Below are 17,178 nucleotides of genomic sequence, written 5' to 3'. Positions count from 1 at the left end.
CAGGATTTGAAAGGTCGACTGAAGCTCTCGCATTTTCGACTTGGTGACTTTCCTCCATCCGGGAAGATGAGGATGACTCATCGTTAGTAATTTTATTCCGAGCAATTATACGTTTTTCCCCCGGATATCGTGTTATATCCACAAAGTGTAGCGGAAGTACGCCCACGTCCAACAGAAGGCTTCGTTCATTAAGCTATTCCTTCCGTACGATGTAATACCATCGACACACCGATTACTCGCGGAGCATTCGTAATTAGTGACTAATTAGCAAAAGCGGGCGTAACGATTACCTCGTAAACGAACCGTGTCAAACGGACTTTTCGTCCAGAACCGGATACGCTTCATCGATCCGCGCGGTAATCTTTTCACGCAGACGTCTATGGCTTTTGTTGCAATTCTACTCGTTTGATCTAACGCAATACCATGTAGCGGCTATAAAAAGTATTTGCGCACAGCCTTTCCTTTTATTTTCCGATCAAGAGATTTTTTTATTCGATTCTACGTTTCACTTGCAGGGTATCAATTTTTTACTATTATATTTTTCACTATTTTTCCTTTACTACTGAGCGATATTCCAACTAATCGTAAGCGAAATTTAGATACGTGATATCGCATATAGATATTAAGAGAAATAAAGATATACTTAGATTTAAGATTCACAGTTCAGGTTTAGTATGAACATCGGAAATAGAAGAGTAAATATGTAGGCATTTGAGTGTTTGGGTGTGATACGTGCATTAAAGGAGAGCGATGAAAATACGGGAATGAGTGGGTGTTGGAAAATACGTAAATCAAATTCTTTTCCAAGCTATGAAGCCGACGATAAATAAATAAATGAATATATATATATGTATATATATATAGAAAATTTGTAGATAACGTTACAAACTTTAAAAATAGTTGGATTTAATTGATTAATATATAAATGCAATAATAGAAGGTAATGATATCCAAATAGTTTCTCCAGTCATCGTAAATTATTCCAACCTCGAATTTGTACTACTGTGGTAAAACTAATTATACGAATAACTGTTGTTCCGTGTTTCTAGATTCATGCTCTTTAAATTACTAACTATCACGGCTCCTACAATCTATGTACAGCGTGAATTTTTAAATTGCCAGAAAATAGAGCTGGCTGTTCGTTGCAGCCCCCTTTTCAAATCATCCTACATCCTCCAATTTGTATTTTACGAAGTAAAGCCTTGCGAAAGGCAAGAGAAACGAACATACGATACCATCGAAGGTACCGTAAGCTGCAGGAATACGCTCCATATACCTCCGCAGAATCCTCCAAAAATATGTTTCGGGTGCTGCGAAACGTTGCGGAACGGCTGTCGTGTTCCATTCACCTGCACCTTGCGAAGGGTCGACGTGACGGAACGTCGGTAAATATCGCTGGCGAATTTCAGCGTTTCGCCAACGATGAGCAATTTGCAGCGAAAAAATTCGGCCGGAAATAAGAGCAGGAAAGAGTAGCACGAGATGGAAATAAACAATAATCGGGTGCCGTTGTTTGACGGGGTGAGGGAGTGAAAAAGGATGAAAGAGACGGCGGGGAGAGAGGCGCGTCTGTCGGTGGAGTAAAGGGAGGATGGAAGCAGGGAACGAAGGGGAGGATAAAGGAAAACAAGAGGGAAAGAGAGAGTAAGAGGGAGACAGAGAAAGAGTGAGAGGCAGGAAAACGGGAGGAAGAGAGGGAAAGGGAGAGACTCTCTGCTCGATAAAGAGAAACGTCAACCCTGCGCATACGCATTGCGAATATCCGAGGTATCTTCAATGGGTCGGTTGCCCATTCGCATCCGCTGCAGGGGTAGAGCTCTTTCATTGAGCGGCTCCGTCGCTTCCGCTTTTCGTTCATGCGTCACCCTCTCTCTCTCTCTCTCTCGTTCTCTGTCTCTGTCTCTCTTTCTCTCTTTATCTTTCTCCATTCCTCTCCTATTCCTCTGCTCTCGTCGTCGATCTTCTCTCTTCGTTTCTCGATTCAACGAAGAAGTCGGATCTTCGAAGAAGAGCAACAGAGACGTGAGATTTCGTCGTCGACGACGGACGTGTCACATTAACTTTGCTAATCTGCATGCAACATCGGTTGCCTGTTAATTGAGAGACTCGGGCAGATTGAGAGATTCGCAGCCTCTGGCAGGAACAGGAAGGGACTTTGTTGCTCGCGAGCTTGACGAAGGTTGCAGTTTGGATGAGCGAAGTCCGGAGATTTGGCTCGAGGTATACAGGGTGCGGTCGGATAACATGTACAAGCGGGCACGAGGTGATTCCTTGTGGAAAAATGAGAGGAAAATGTGGAGTGAAACTTTCTTATTTTAGGTTTAATTTTCGAGAAAACCGAGTTTGAAAATTTATCAAGTACACTCGATCTTCGGTTCGACTAATGCAAATTCTTCGAGCCTCACACAGACTCTCGTCTGGAATTTTTCTGTCCCTTGCACATTCTGATCAGAATTCAGATGAATTCCACGGTCTTTAGAAGGTTCTGGCTCAATTCCTACATTGATTTCTAGTTTTCGATGTATATCGATCTAACTCACATATTGTGCCTACACTGACCGAGAAAAGAAATTTAAGATTTCATAGCAATTTTTATATTAGAAATTTTTTATCTCCCTGGTAATAATCATTTTTTCTAGGATGACGTTATATCTATTCATCGGGTCTTGTCAATTACAATTTCATTTTTTACAGTTATACGCTTCATCGTATTTTTTCGCCTTCTTTCTTGGTCCTTTGAACTCGGGGTATCTTTGGCCACATTGTTTAGTCTCGCAAGAACTTTGTTTCTCGACCTTCCTTATCGTATTCACAACATTTTTGCACGAAACTTTATAGTTTCTTGCAATTTTCTTTTATCGCGATAACACGTATATACAAGCGAATATACTCTTTTTTGCAGCATAGATTATCATCCATTACAATTCGTCAACTATACGCGATATTGCTAGCTAGTTTACATTTTCTTCTATCTTAATGATTTTTGTTTCCTGTCCTTAAATATCCGCTTAGCTCCAATTCATACAGCTAATTAAATTTATATTTATCTGTGCGTTTAATCTCGCACTTGCTTAATTAAATTTCCATTTATCTAACTACCACGTACCTAATAGCGACCACTTACGTCATAGAACATGTATTTACAGAACGCTTGTTTACCAGATTACTACACTTGCCACTTGCTTTTATCAAAAACATTGTAAAACAGTAGCCATTTGTATTAGCTCGTATAGTCTATGGCATGCACGACAATAAAAAGAACGTTAAAACGACAAGTATTTTATATGACGCGAAAACCGGTTCCGGTCTCGTCATTTTCTTTCCTTGCCGATGCTACGACGCCCGATAGAATACAGGACAGAAAATTGATCGTTGAAAGAGAAACGCTGGATAGGCAAGAAGAGAGACGAAGGGAGGAAGGCAGAGACAGAGGCTTGCTCGCGACCTCGACGTTTATTTCTCACCGTTGGGAATTTATCGTCGCCCTTTTATTTCTCTGCGAGTCTGCTGCGCTCTCGTGCCCCTAGCAACAACCCTGCCTGGTAATTACAAACTCGAGAAAGAACGATTCACGAGAGAAAGCTTTCCAACCACCACTACCACCACCGCCACCAGTCGTCGTCGTCGTCGTCGCCGCCGCCGCCACCGCCGCCGCCCCTAAAACTGCCCCCCTTTTACTTCGTCCTTCTCGTCTACACGATCGTGTGCGAGTCCTCGTCGATATCGACTTAGCAACGTGAATTCCATTCACTGACCCTTCCGCCCTTGTCAACCCTTTTCCAACCATCCTTCTTCCAACTGTTGAAACACACCGATATAGAGCGAGATAGGATTATTCCAGTTCAATAATTTACAGAGCGTGGATTTTTACGTCTTTGTGGAAAATTTTGAGAAAATAGAACGCGCATAACGTACAAGCGTGTGCAAGATATCCTAAGTATAGTCCGGTTTGTAATATCGTCGCTCTGTCTCTCAACCGCTCTATCTCCACAATAGCTTTTACACTGAGAAAATTAAGTTTAAAGTTTTTCTACAGTTTGCTTATCGTCCGAAGTTAGGACTCGGAAGAATCGAATATTTGTCGCCTTCTGAGTAGAATTCTCGTTATATTATCGTGAATTCGTACTCTTTATACCATCCAGACGTACGTGGATTGGTCGAGGCATCGTGATCGATCCGGAGTTTTTCCTGATAATTGACGCTGTCGTATCGAACGATACACGGTGGAAATTCTAAAAGCACGTGGGAAGTTGTACTAAACAAGGAAACTGGTTAATTCGGGTAAACAGATTACGGGACCCTTTTACGCTTTGACAAGTATTTGTTATTTTGACTGGTATTGATGTAAGTAGCCACGGTATGAAATTATTTTGAGCAAAGACAAAAATAAGCAAAATAAATAAATTAAATTACATCGTTGCGGATAAAAATGTAACACGAAGTAGGAATTTTAAAATAAAACCAATCATTTTGACCGATGTGGTAATTAATTATGTTTCTAGAAAATTGAATTAGGACGATCACTTAAGACGGTAGATCGATGATATTTGATAGATAAAACAATTTTTTACTTCTGTTCCATTTTTTCCTTATATTCGGAAATATTAATGTAGCCGATGGTTTAACCTTCCGAAGAATTCTAAGGAAAAATTATAAGAGAAAACCAGCCGCTTTGTAAGATACGTTCGATTCGCGAAGACGTAAATCGTTCGTCCTTCGAGGCGCGACTTTATCCGCGACTCGGCTGATTATCGACGGTCTCGTTTACGGCTGTTCACCCTCTTTACGAGCCCGGCTTGACCGTAACCGAACGGTTATAAATAATTTCACCGCTATATTCAAGCTTTTACGAGCTACGCCGGATATACAGCCTTAAGCGATCTCTTGTATTCGAGTTCTACGGATATCGTTCGAGGATGCAGAATTTTCTTGTCTCTGTATTTAATGCAATTCCGCTGTACTACGCCTACTGTCAATATTATTAGGTTGTCCGAAAAGTGTCTTTCTTTTACAGACACGTCTTTTACAACGATGCATCTTTACACAAATATGAAACCTAATCTGTCAAACGTTGTGATCTTTATCTTGATAGAACAAAATGGATCATACGTAATACGAAAAATGTTGTGCGTCCATCTTACTCTCTTAAGCTAAGTCTGCACCGATAGAGAAATTTTACGAGTCACGAGTTACACCTCTTTGGACTTATGGGATCCAACTATGGGGAACAGCAAGTAATTCCAACATAGAAATTCTTCAACGATTCCAATCAAAAACTCTAAGATCCTTCATAGATGCACCTTGGTATGTTACCAACGAAACAATACATCGCGAGCTTAAGATACCCACAGTTAAAGAAGAAATATCCAAATTAAGTAACAGATATAACATAAGAGTTAACAACCACCAAAACCCACTAGTTACTCAATTACTTGACACGACGGTTCAGATCCGCAGGCTAAAAAGACATTACCCTCTAGATTTAAACATTAGATTCAGCTAGAATCAAACATACGATAATCATCTATTATACACGATATAGTACCACGCCAGAATAATTTTCTCATAATTCTCAATGAGAATTGATTGTAAAATTCTTTCAAATGAAAAAAAAGAAAAAAAAACGAGTTACAAATTACTGGCGCTAATGGATTCTTTTACGTGAAATTTTGCAAAATTTTACGGCTGGTTATATTATCGGTGAAACTACAATTATAAAAAAGGAGCGTCTAATTCAACGTATTACGTTGATTCGCTAGTGTTACTAGTTTGCAAATTATCGTGCGAGTTCGCCTACATATACATTCTATCGCTTATCTTGTGAATTGTTTGAGAAACAAGATCGATAATATGAATCTCTGCGTGTGGTACACGTGTAATTTCGCAGAAATACAACGAGAAATAGAAGATTTTCTTGGAACTAGCTAACGGCGAGCAACGTTGCGAAATTTTATTTCCATGACTATGGTTCACGGAAGTGAAAATCTTGCTCTGCAACGATTAAACACCGTTTGAAACGCAGATATGACACGTACATACGTGGATGATGCTATAAATCTTCTTCGATGACAATGCGTTCCTTACGTTTATGAAAGAGATATACGCGTTCGCATGGAAATCGCGCATTCGTTGGCAAAATCGGGAACTCAGTTGCGCGATTCGAGGAACGATCGTTTCCGAGAAGAGAATAGCCAGATACGAGAAATAAAGTAAAGTAAGGACAGCGAAAAGCTAGCAATTTCTCGCGAAACTAATTTTTTTTAAATAGAAAATAATTTCTCGAAAATGTAATCCTCGCCCGGAATATAAATTTCCATAAAATTGGCAATTAGATAATAAAGTTTAAATAATAGAGAAAAAGGTTACAACGTAAGAAGATAAAAGGCTGGAAAAGTTACCAAGCAGTGTTTCGGCCCTTGGTTTTGCGAAATTGTCGAATTCCTGATATTTTGTTGCGATAATACTATAGAAAGATTTAGGTGAGCGGGAACGAAAGGTCAGCGAGGGATGAAAATTCAATTTGCTAAACACAAGACATTAAATTCGTTTATATTTAAAGGTTCAAGCATTTTGATAGCTGCGCTCGTTTCGACAAAGCTATTGACTCGATGAATACAAATTCTATGAATTTGAAAACTTCTGTTCGTTCGTAAGAAACGATCGAACTTGACAATTAACAAATTAAGCGCGCGTACTACGCTTTTCGCCTTAAAACAAATATTTCGTTTCAATTACTTGTCAGATTGTTTCCCTATTTAAATTCAACATTCGCGTTGGAAAAATCCTTGCTTCTGTTAATTCGATAAGTTCGCGAAGGCAGCGAATCAAGGACTCGAAATGTAGTAGCACTTGACCTATGACAATCAATCTCCAGAATTAACATTTTTCGACTTTTCAATGAACCACCGCTGTGCCAGGGGTGGCGCAAGGCTAACACGAACTAAAATTTCCGGGGCTGACCTAGTTCGGAAGCGGTGACGTCGACTGGTCCATTCACCTCGCGTTTCTTTCAGAAACGACGCCGCCGTTGCTTGTTCCTCGCGTGAACTCGATAACGAGCTCTTTCTGGTCCGGTTTTCCCGCGGAATAATAGAAAATGACTTATAAAGATAAAAAGATCCGATAATAAGAGATCGCTGTTATCTACGTACTATTTATAGTACGTATGTTATAAAATATGTCTAACAAAAGAAAAAGACATTAATCGCGTTTCAAAATTCAGAATAAAGACGTTGTTTCCAGATTTTTATCGTTAAACGCCCTCGTCCTGATCGAATCTACCATTTAAAGTACAAGACGCAGAGAGAATGAAATAAAAGGAAAATTCGTTGTTCGTTGAAACGAGTTATAGAAAAGTTGGCACAAAGAATTTTAATCGTATTTTTACGAATTTTATCTAGTTCACTACTAGATTCAACAAACATCCGCGACTAATGCAAACAATTTTTTCAACGAGAAGAACCAAATGTTTGTCGGGTCTTTTTTTAAACCCTATAAAACTCGTCTTTTGAACATCGATACTGTTGCCGGGAACGCTCTCGTGTAAAGGAGAATCGATGGATTAGCGAAAATTCTGGGAACGCTCGTTTCCGTTGGACCATGAAAAAGCGATTCTCGCGTGTTTTATTCCTCCGGATAGGTAGCTTTGTTTATGGAAACGAAATACATACAGCGAAACGAGGAACGGAAGCGCGGATACTACAGTGACCTATTTCGAGAGCGAGCAATGTCGATGGGTTCATTCATGCCGGGGCTTCTTTTATAAGCGTCGAGCTTTGAAACGTTTCGCGTGACAGCGGATCTCGTGAAAGGACCTCGTACACGGATCGGAAAATCGAAGCTCCGACGTGCATAAATCGCATCCCTCTTTGTCCTCGTATCCTTCGTACGGGTCTCCGATAATATTGAAAGAAAGCCAGACAACAGAATGAAAAATAATAAAAATACGATGCATGTAGACGACGATATCAGTCGCGATAGCTGGATATACTTTCGAAAGTTGTTCTCATCGATTGTTATTATCGATCTTCTCTAAAAATTACATTGACATTTTATCGATGGTTGTGATTACACGGCGGCTTTTTATTTTATTTGCACGGAACGCACGTAATAGGAAAAAGTATGTTAAATATCGAAAAGCACAGTGCTTTGTACGATACTCGGTAAATAAAGGAATTTTCTAGCTTTACGTACTACCTTTTTAATTCTATTTTCGAAAGTACTAATCTGCATAAATACCCACGGTCTGGTTATAATTTATTGATTTTGTTTCATATTGTATCATTCGAATTAATCGCGATATGAATATGGAAATTTCAATTAAATTTAATCTGCTACGTTATTTATGTAACGTTATTCGGATTACATATTACTTGAAACGTTTATATCTCGTGTCGAGAAATAAGAACGTACAGATCATAGTAGCGCTCCGAATGAGAAATCGTTTATATCCCATAAAGTTCAAGTTACTTTAACCGCCCTGAGAAATGTACATATGAATCCGGAAAACTGATCGTCACCGTGACAATCGATATGTTCGAACGTCATTCTAAAAACACATAAACTTTTAGCCGTTAAATAAATAAAGGAAGAAAGGCATCGCGTTTTAAAAATCGTTCCTTGTTTCCTAACAGAACAAACTGCAGTCGAGTAGACCGATCGAATATTAGTACTTGAAAATCACTAAACTCACATAACTGTTAAAACCTGACCCATGAATGAACCGTAGCAGATACATATACAAATTTATAGCGACTTGTACAGTAAACAACGATACAGATATACCTTAGACAGATAAAGAATCAAGGTTTAGCTTCGAGGAATAAACTACGATAAAAGTAGAACGTATCGAGCGAGCACATAGACGAAAAGATTGTAATTAACATTAGTCTCGATACGATAAACGAATACAATACGATACGATACGTATAACGAATACTTCAATCATCGATAATTGAACGAGAACCGAGCATCCCTCGTAAGTCGTGTTAATCGACGATTCTCTCTCGGTTCGCGAAACAATCGCCATTTCGGTTAATTCGATTTCGCGGGAATCGCTTTGTTAGACAAACGGCCCGCAACAACAAGCGACCCGCTTTTTTTCTGACTGGGGACCGCTACAATACAGGGGATACGGAAATTCTATGGCGACCTAGTTCGCGAATAGTGACGTCGACGAGACCATTCAACCAGCCAGTTCAGCCGGGAACACCGTGCCGCCACCGCCACCGCCGCCGAAGCCGCCGCCGCCGCCGCTGCTTCCACCGCTGCCGACGGCACAGAACTGGGTCATCCTCGTATAATGCATCCCTTTCAGCATCCTTGGATGCCGTAAAAATAGAGTCTCGCCTCTAAGAGCGATCGCCCCGATAAAAAGCACGCGTCTTCCTTCTCAGACTCGTCGCTGGATCACGCGTCCAGACCAGCCTCGCTATCGTCGAACGATAGTGCGAATCTTACTTCGACTTTTGATTTCATTTCGGTTGATTTTCCATGTCTCACCTACTCGTGTTCATGGAATTATTCGAACGCTCGCAGAAACTTTCTGGACGAATATATTACGTTTGTTATTCGGGACAGTTTGAAATCTCGTTAGGATTGTTACGGTAGTTGAGTATATAGCTATTATGTTGGTAAAGTTTGGAACTGGTGTGAAAGCGTATAATAGTAATTATTTAGAAATTATGTTGGGTAAAAAGTATGGTTATATAAGATATTTTAAAGAAACGGTTACGTGATATTTCGTTGTATCATATTGGAATATTACGCTACGTTATGACAATTAGTAGCAATACGAGGTAGAAAACATGGTAACGTGGATCCAAACGCAATGAAAATTATGTGAAACTGTGTTACTAATTTTTAAGCTTCGCTATGATGGACGATCGTTAAAAAATAGAATAGAGAAATAGAGATTAGGCAGAAATTTGTTTGGTTTGTTAAATATTAGAAGGACCGTTTTGCTTTAGATATTTTATATATTTTCCTATATTGTATGTATCCTGTGTATTTTGCACCTTGAAATTTCCTATAAGCGCAACATGTTAATATTATAATCACGAATGCAATTATACAAATTTTACATCTAATAGTATATTCGATTTTATATGAAGAGAAGCAAGGACTCGGATAGATTTAATAATATATATCCTTTATTAAAGGGCAATTTAATAATATATATCCTTTAAATGATTTTGTAAAATGAAAACAACAAGGTTAAGATACGAATGCACGAAGAATTTGGAAAGAACAAAACAATTTATTTGTAAATTTAAAAATTCACATTCTGACCCGTGAACGCGATAATAGCGCGCCAGCGTCAGTTATTTTTCCAAGAATCGGTGGCTAAGCAACATCCAGTCATTACGAAAGTAGACTTTCGAGTTTCGTCATCAGCAAGCCTCGATAATTATATCGAATGGAAAGAAAATTAACTAATCGACAACTCGTAAAATTGTATCTGCTTATTTATTAAAACTGTATTACGAAATTTTATACATCCACCGCGACGAAATATTTTGTCCATAATATACGTAAAATTGTACTAATAACAATCGCTGCGGACCTTTTTTCACATCACCGATGAAAATGTTTGAATAAATGAAAATATCCGTTTTTTTAATATCGCCGAGATCTTTCAAAATTAATAACTTTTAAAAATATTTCAAAATGAAGTAGACCTCCGGCTATACTTTTTTTTTACAGCCACGTAATTGATGGAAATTATAAAATAGCGAAAACATCCGTTTTTATTTCACGGAAACCTTTTAAAATTAATAACGTTTTAAAATGGAGTAAAAATCTCGTCGGTATACACGTGTTAGGACTATACAAATATATACGTACGTACAGATACGAAGAATGTACGAGAAAAATATGATAAATTTTTTAATTAAACATCGGCGAGATTTAAAGAAAATTGAAAAGCAACGCGTTTCATAGAATTGATATTTTAGTGAATTTCCTTTACTTCGTGTATCGGGTAGCTTTGCCTTTTCAAAGAAATCTGTACGAATTTCTTCAAGCGCTTGTCAAAGGTTCTCGATTTTTGAAATTGCGAAACAAACGATAAAGAAAGTATTAAATTTTAAATTCTACTATTCGATAACTACAATACAATTATCTAAGTATTCGACTTATCAGCGATTCTTTTTTCTCGATTAAAATAGCAACGCTCGAAATAACGAGGCACTTTTCTTGAACATCGTTTAAAAAATTACTATCTGATACGTTCAACGAGTCGAGCATGCCTTTCACACGTTGTCACCGAGGCGAGACAACGACTCGCGAAGAATTCGAGCGGCTCGTACGTCGCGAGTTTTATTCAAGGCAGTTGTACGACGATGCTGACGCGACGCGACGCGTAAAAGAAGCGGTTCGTCCTTAGAGAATCTTCCCGAGAAAACCGGAAACGCGTGGCCTTTTTTCCTTCCTGCGGAAAAGGGGAAAAGGACCAGGATTACGAGAATAGAAACACAAACATTCGTTCATGATCGCCGCTTCCTCTTTCCAGGAAACACCTCTACAATTTTCAAATTCTTCAAGCTACACATTGTTCGACCGATTCTGAACATTTTTAACAACAGATATATAGCGGCACATGAGCTAGAGGACAATTTGAATCATGTTGTTGTTTTGCCTCGGAGTATCAAGATCGTTAGGACATACTTAATGTAATAATAAATAAACTCCGGGTAAAACAATGTCGCCGCTACGTGTAACCGTCAAACAAAGACGAATTTAAATTTTCCGTTACTCCCCGACCAGTGTAAATAAACGAACACGATCGTAAGATTCTTCAATTTTCTTAGTCTCAGTCTCGAACGATCTTTAGCGTGTCAGTTAGTACCGAACGTCTTAGCGAACATTATTTTAACGACCCGTAGCGAGCAATCTACGGTTGACTGTATTTATTAATTATTTTTAAAATATATTTGACGGTTTCAACATCGAGTTATCTCGTCATTTAAACGTCTTTGAAAAGGAAACACCCAGCAGACCTCACAAAGGACACAAACCTAACAAACACGAAGATGGTATCCCACTGGGGGTAACCATCCACATGATAATCTAACAGCTAAAAAATTCTACCAAATGTCCAAACTGGACAAATTGTGAATGTAATCAATAAAATAAAAAAAAAATTTAAACCTCACGACCAATCGTCCTCTACAGGTATATTGAACGTTACACTTGTAACGATTGGAAGAAGATTTTTGCCAAGAATTAAGATGTTAAGTTTAAGGTAAATATCATTCCTAGTTCGCGTAAGAAATCGATCGATTAAGGAGTCTTCGTTTCTCCACAAGACGTTAGACGATAGCTGGGACGTTCAATTGCATTCGTTCTATTCATACAATATAGTACGGCATCGCAATCATCTATTCCCGCTTTCGACTAATTTCTTCGTCGATGAAAAATCGAGTAACCGTAAGAATAAATTTCGTTACTCTCAATCTCAAGCCATGAACGAGGTTACCTTTCAATTAGAAGCTTTCTATAAGTATGCTACTTAAATATTAATAAACGCCAATCGATTCGTGTAATTCGAATAAAACACCGATCAAACGGTAACGAATTAATGAAAAGAAGAATAAACTGGGGCGAATTTAATAAAAGATTGGACATGCTTGTAAAAATAAACAATTCCCTAAATACTAACTTATTACGTTGAAAGCCGACGCATTCCAGCTGTGAGCCAAAAATGTTTCGAAAAATAGGTTTCATCAAAACGGAGAGACAAATTCAATTATAACGTATCGATATATGAAAAGAACGTGATGAACAATCGTTGAAATCCCATGTACGGTTTGCTCGTGGGAGAACACGTAGGTGGCGGACAAAAGAAGCTGTTTCGAATTCTTCCACGAAAGAAGAGTCGAACGTCGCGCTATCCGGAAATGCGGCCGACACCTGCTCCCTTTCTCGGAGGATTAATTCGCAGCTAAACCGCCTACGCCTTCCTGCCTCGTCCTCTGCTTCTTTCACGCTTCTTCCGTCTGGCCAACATCTGTTCCCTGTCGATTCTTCTACTATTCGCCATAAAAACCATTGTGTTGTTCCATGTCGGACAACGGTGACGATGATTGCAAGCGTGTAATCGAGTCGTTGACGTCTGCATTAACCCCGATGAAACTGCTGATCCCTGGCGATCATGACAACACACGACTAAGAAAATGATTACATAAGTCACTTACCGCGAACTTGAAACACACTTACGCCACACGAGTACTTAGTACTTTTCCATTTCAGGTTACAGATCACGTGCATCTCGCACGATATGAGTGTTTTCTTCTTAGTTTCTTCCGATTTTTCTCGCTCGAGACAGAATAGGAGGTGAAGTGTTTAAATGATTTAACAAGTTCATGAGTAATTTTCTTTGTCTTTTCTTTTTTACAGACACGATAAGATAATTAAGTTATAATTGTGAGATACGGAAGTCTTTGGTCGGAAAATTTTCATCCTATCTTTTGTGCTCTAAGCGGAGTAGAAGGTGGAGTGTTTAAATGATTTAGCAAGTTCATCGGCAATTTTCTTCGTTTTTTTTTTTTTTTTTTTTATAAACGGGATAAAATAACTAAGTTCTATTTAGTATCTGATATGGAAGTCTTCGTCGATAATATCTTGTTGTTTCAAACAAAGACCTTCCCTCGTCAAAACAAAGTGAAGAAAAAGTGCCTGAATAATTAATTCAATTTCGTCCGATTTTCTTTTTTAGCTTCTTAAGGAGATGGTAAAACAAATAAGTTAGAAAACATTTAAGTTACAAACGTTGTCTCTGCTTGCTACCGTGTTCTTTGGTCAAGAAGGAATGGAAGCTAAAATCTATTAGACTGATCAGAATATTCTATTGTTTCCTGTTTTGAGGAGATGATAGAGTAACATTAAAAAATAGAGCGTTGAGTGTTTAGAGAATTCATTATGTTGATTGCAATATCTTAACGTTCTTTTCCTTGTAAGAAAATGATACAACAATAATAAAAGAAGCGCTTTAACGATTAATAAATAATTCATCATTGACCTTAAAACTAAAATACGTGCGCTATACGTGCGAGGATACCAATTTGGAAGACACATCATATAATCGATCAATTAAAATTGTTGATCACGGATATAGTTCTAACGAAACGGCGAAGCCATTTGAGTAGATTTTTTCAATTACTTATGAGTAATACGCAGTCATTAAATGGTAATATCGCAATTTGAATTCAATGATGCACGAAATGTAAAATTCATCTGGCGTTTATTATGCAGAAACATTACCTTCCTTTCTTTGTTCCATGATCGAAGCTTGTTTCTTGCTGAATGATTAATCTCAAACTGATAAAATAGGAACTAACTACTCTCTGCATCGTATGAATAGCTATAACGGTTGTCTACCTAACACATCATAAATGTACGATAAACTTGCTCCATCTTTTTATATCAACCATGTAATCTATGATTCGATAATAAATTGACGCAGTTTATTGAAATGTTTAATATGTCAGCATCGACTAACGACAGCTCGCGTTAAGTTACTTAATTTTGAGACGCTCTCTTTTAATTTGCATTTGAAATAAAAAATAGAAAAACATCGGAGATAGAAAATACAAATTAAAATTAGACGCCTTAAAACTAAGCAACCTGATTCAACTATAATCGTTAAATAGTATCCATCTAACGTAATATCGTTATTTTTAACTGAAGAGAAGATAATAAATCGTTGCCCATTATTTATCTAACGTTATAGTTATCTATGATTCCGTAATATCAATCGAGGGTTAGTAGGCTCGTTGAAAGCTTAACGCTAACTGAGCTAAAACTTTCTCCGTAATTAAATAATATTAACTGAGCCCCGGATATCAAAGAAACTGGCGTAGAAAGAGCGCAGCGTGTTTCGTACGGCGTTCAGAATTTTTTTTCAGTGTCGCGCAACGCGTATGCAGAAAATTCATTCATAGTCGGTAGAATGGCTCGGGATGAACGAGCGTCCTTCGATTCACGAGAAATTTCGGGTCAACGGGACGGAGCTGGGATAGCTGGCTGCACCGGGAACCGGAAATGAGGTCGGGAATGACGTCATCGCGTTCAGTGCCGTTCATTCAACCCCCGGGAATAAACTGGGTCACCGGGTCAACTTACCCCCTTCCCCCTCGATCGAGATCTCGTAGAAATGATACTCTAGCCGAGGAAACTCACGCGCATGGAACTCTTCACCAGGCATCGATTCACCGGATCCTTCACGAGCATCCGTTCACCAAGGAGATATACTCTCCGTTCATGGTGAATTTAACTGGTCAAAAATCGTCGACAGATATCGTACAGGTATCTCGTTGATTTCCTTTGTCATCTTGTTGTTGGTTCGGATATGTTTTGGTAGCGGAATTTTCTTTTTTTTTTTTTTTTGTTAATAGAACGAGGCGAAGATGAATCTTCGGGTTTATTTCTGGCGAATTGAACCCTTTGCGGTTGGCATATCTTTCTGGTGACATTTTCAGTCGAAGCAATAAATATTTACGGCGCGTATGCGGTAATGACGCTATCCAACTTGAACGCTTTTACTGCCATGCGAGTTTTCTATGTACCGTGCGGAAATATTCTAGAAAATATGGACTTTCCAAAACGTTTAGTGTAATTAACGTATTCTTCTTAATAACGAAGGCAGGTGCACTTAGTAAAACACGTGTACATGTACCTGTTGGGTAGAAATATTTTCTATTACGAAAACTCATCTCTAGTCGAAATATTGGCTCGAGTTAGTTCTCGGGAAAACCGCGGAGTCGATATATCGATTCCGGGGTACCGAGAAGGCTGGCGACAAATTTTAAAATGTCGTTGGTATGGCGAAATTCCGCTTTAGATTACTTCGAAGACAAATCTTAAATGCTACATCAATCGACTACAAAAGGTTAATCGTTAATTGATAGGAGAGGAAGAGTCGTCTCGTTTACTTTTCACCATGTGTTTTACTTTATTTATTTCGGAGTGTTCTGATAGAAATTTTTGTCAAGAGAGTAAGAGGACGTCTGGAGAGATTTATCTCCATCGAGTTTAATTGCGTGACGATGATTTTTCAGCTTTTTTTTCCGTTAAGTTTAATCGAGCTAAGTTACACAGAAAGCTACGAACCCTCGGCGAGCTGAAATTGAGTAGATTTAGTTTGAAGATTTTGATTTAAAAAGGGAAAGGAGCTTTATTTCCGTTGGGTATATTTCTCTTTATCGTTTACGATGTTTCTCGATGGCTTACTTAATAGCGAGTACTATAATTATTAATTATAACAATTACTTACGTAATAGCGAGTAGTATAATTAATATGTGCCATGGGAGGCTCTTGCAAGATAACTGTAAGCCTGAAATAGAACTAGGGCTTGGTAGTTTTCATAATTGTACAATATAAGAGTCGTCCTAGGGTTGGTGATTCTTTGCTAAATAAAGATCACAAATTTATTGGATAATACAGACGTACTGTGTTTGGATATGTACGCAATTTTGCTCGTTTTACAAAGATGTTTGCAAAAGATAGAATTTTTTAGTAGGATTGAAATAATGAACCAATTTTTGAAATTTATTCTTGGCGAATTATTGGGTTGTAACATAAATTCGCCCTGTTTTATATTTTTTACGACACATTTTTCGCTTGAATATTACGCCGAAGGTTTTCCTTTTTTATTTTCGGATTTTATGCCATATCGGTTGACACGGTTACTAATAACGAGTGAACGAGTGACGTCATATTATTTTGTCAATTATTTCTTCGTATTTAATAAATTTTAGTAGATCGGAAATTTTTTAAGAGCAGATACTCATTTCTCCCGAAGTTACGAAACTCTTTTAACAGAACGTGAACGCGGCTGGAGTAAAAAGATCTTCTAAAAGGTACCGGGTGTTAAATAGGTTCCAGTTCGTTAAGAGTTGGCAATTTTTCATCGAGTTTCGGAATACACAGACGCGAATAACGTGAACGTGTAACCTTAATAAATTTCCGTCTATTTATTATATTCGTCTTGCAAACTTCCTTATTAACTTACTATAATTAACTTATTCCCACCGACTGAAACATATTCCTGTTTAATTAAGCATTAACGGAGCACCGTACGCGTTTAATTACACCGCTTTTAATTATAATCTCGAAAGAGTTCTCCAACCTCTCTATCAACGAACGAAATCATCTGAAAACTCGTATATTTATTCCAG

General features: G+C 38.2%; 1 long non-coding RNA gene across 1 annotated transcript; it reads left to right on the top strand.

Moving 5' to 3' along the window:
• Nucleotides 1–10,950: 10,950 nt before the first annotated feature.
• On the top strand, nucleotides 10,951–15,637 carry LOC138184949 (uncharacterized). Its single transcript, XR_011174462.1, has 4 exons — nucleotides 10,951–12,049; nucleotides 12,175–13,335; nucleotides 13,399–15,306; nucleotides 15,396–15,637. It is a non-coding gene; the product is annotated as an uncharacterized LOC138184949 (long non-coding RNA).
• The last annotated feature ends 1,541 nt before the right edge of the window (nucleotides 15,638–17,178 follow it).

This window comes from Bombus flavifrons, chromosome 11 (assembly GCF_040668555.2).
Source record: "Bombus flavifrons isolate JBK064 chromosome 11, iyBomFlav1_principal, whole genome shotgun sequence".
In the NCBI taxonomy this organism is placed as follows: domain Eukaryota; kingdom Metazoa; phylum Arthropoda; class Insecta; order Hymenoptera; family Apidae; genus Bombus; species Bombus flavifrons.
The sequence above is the reverse complement of the archived record's forward strand: the minus strand, read 5'-3'. Positions and strand labels throughout refer to the sequence as shown.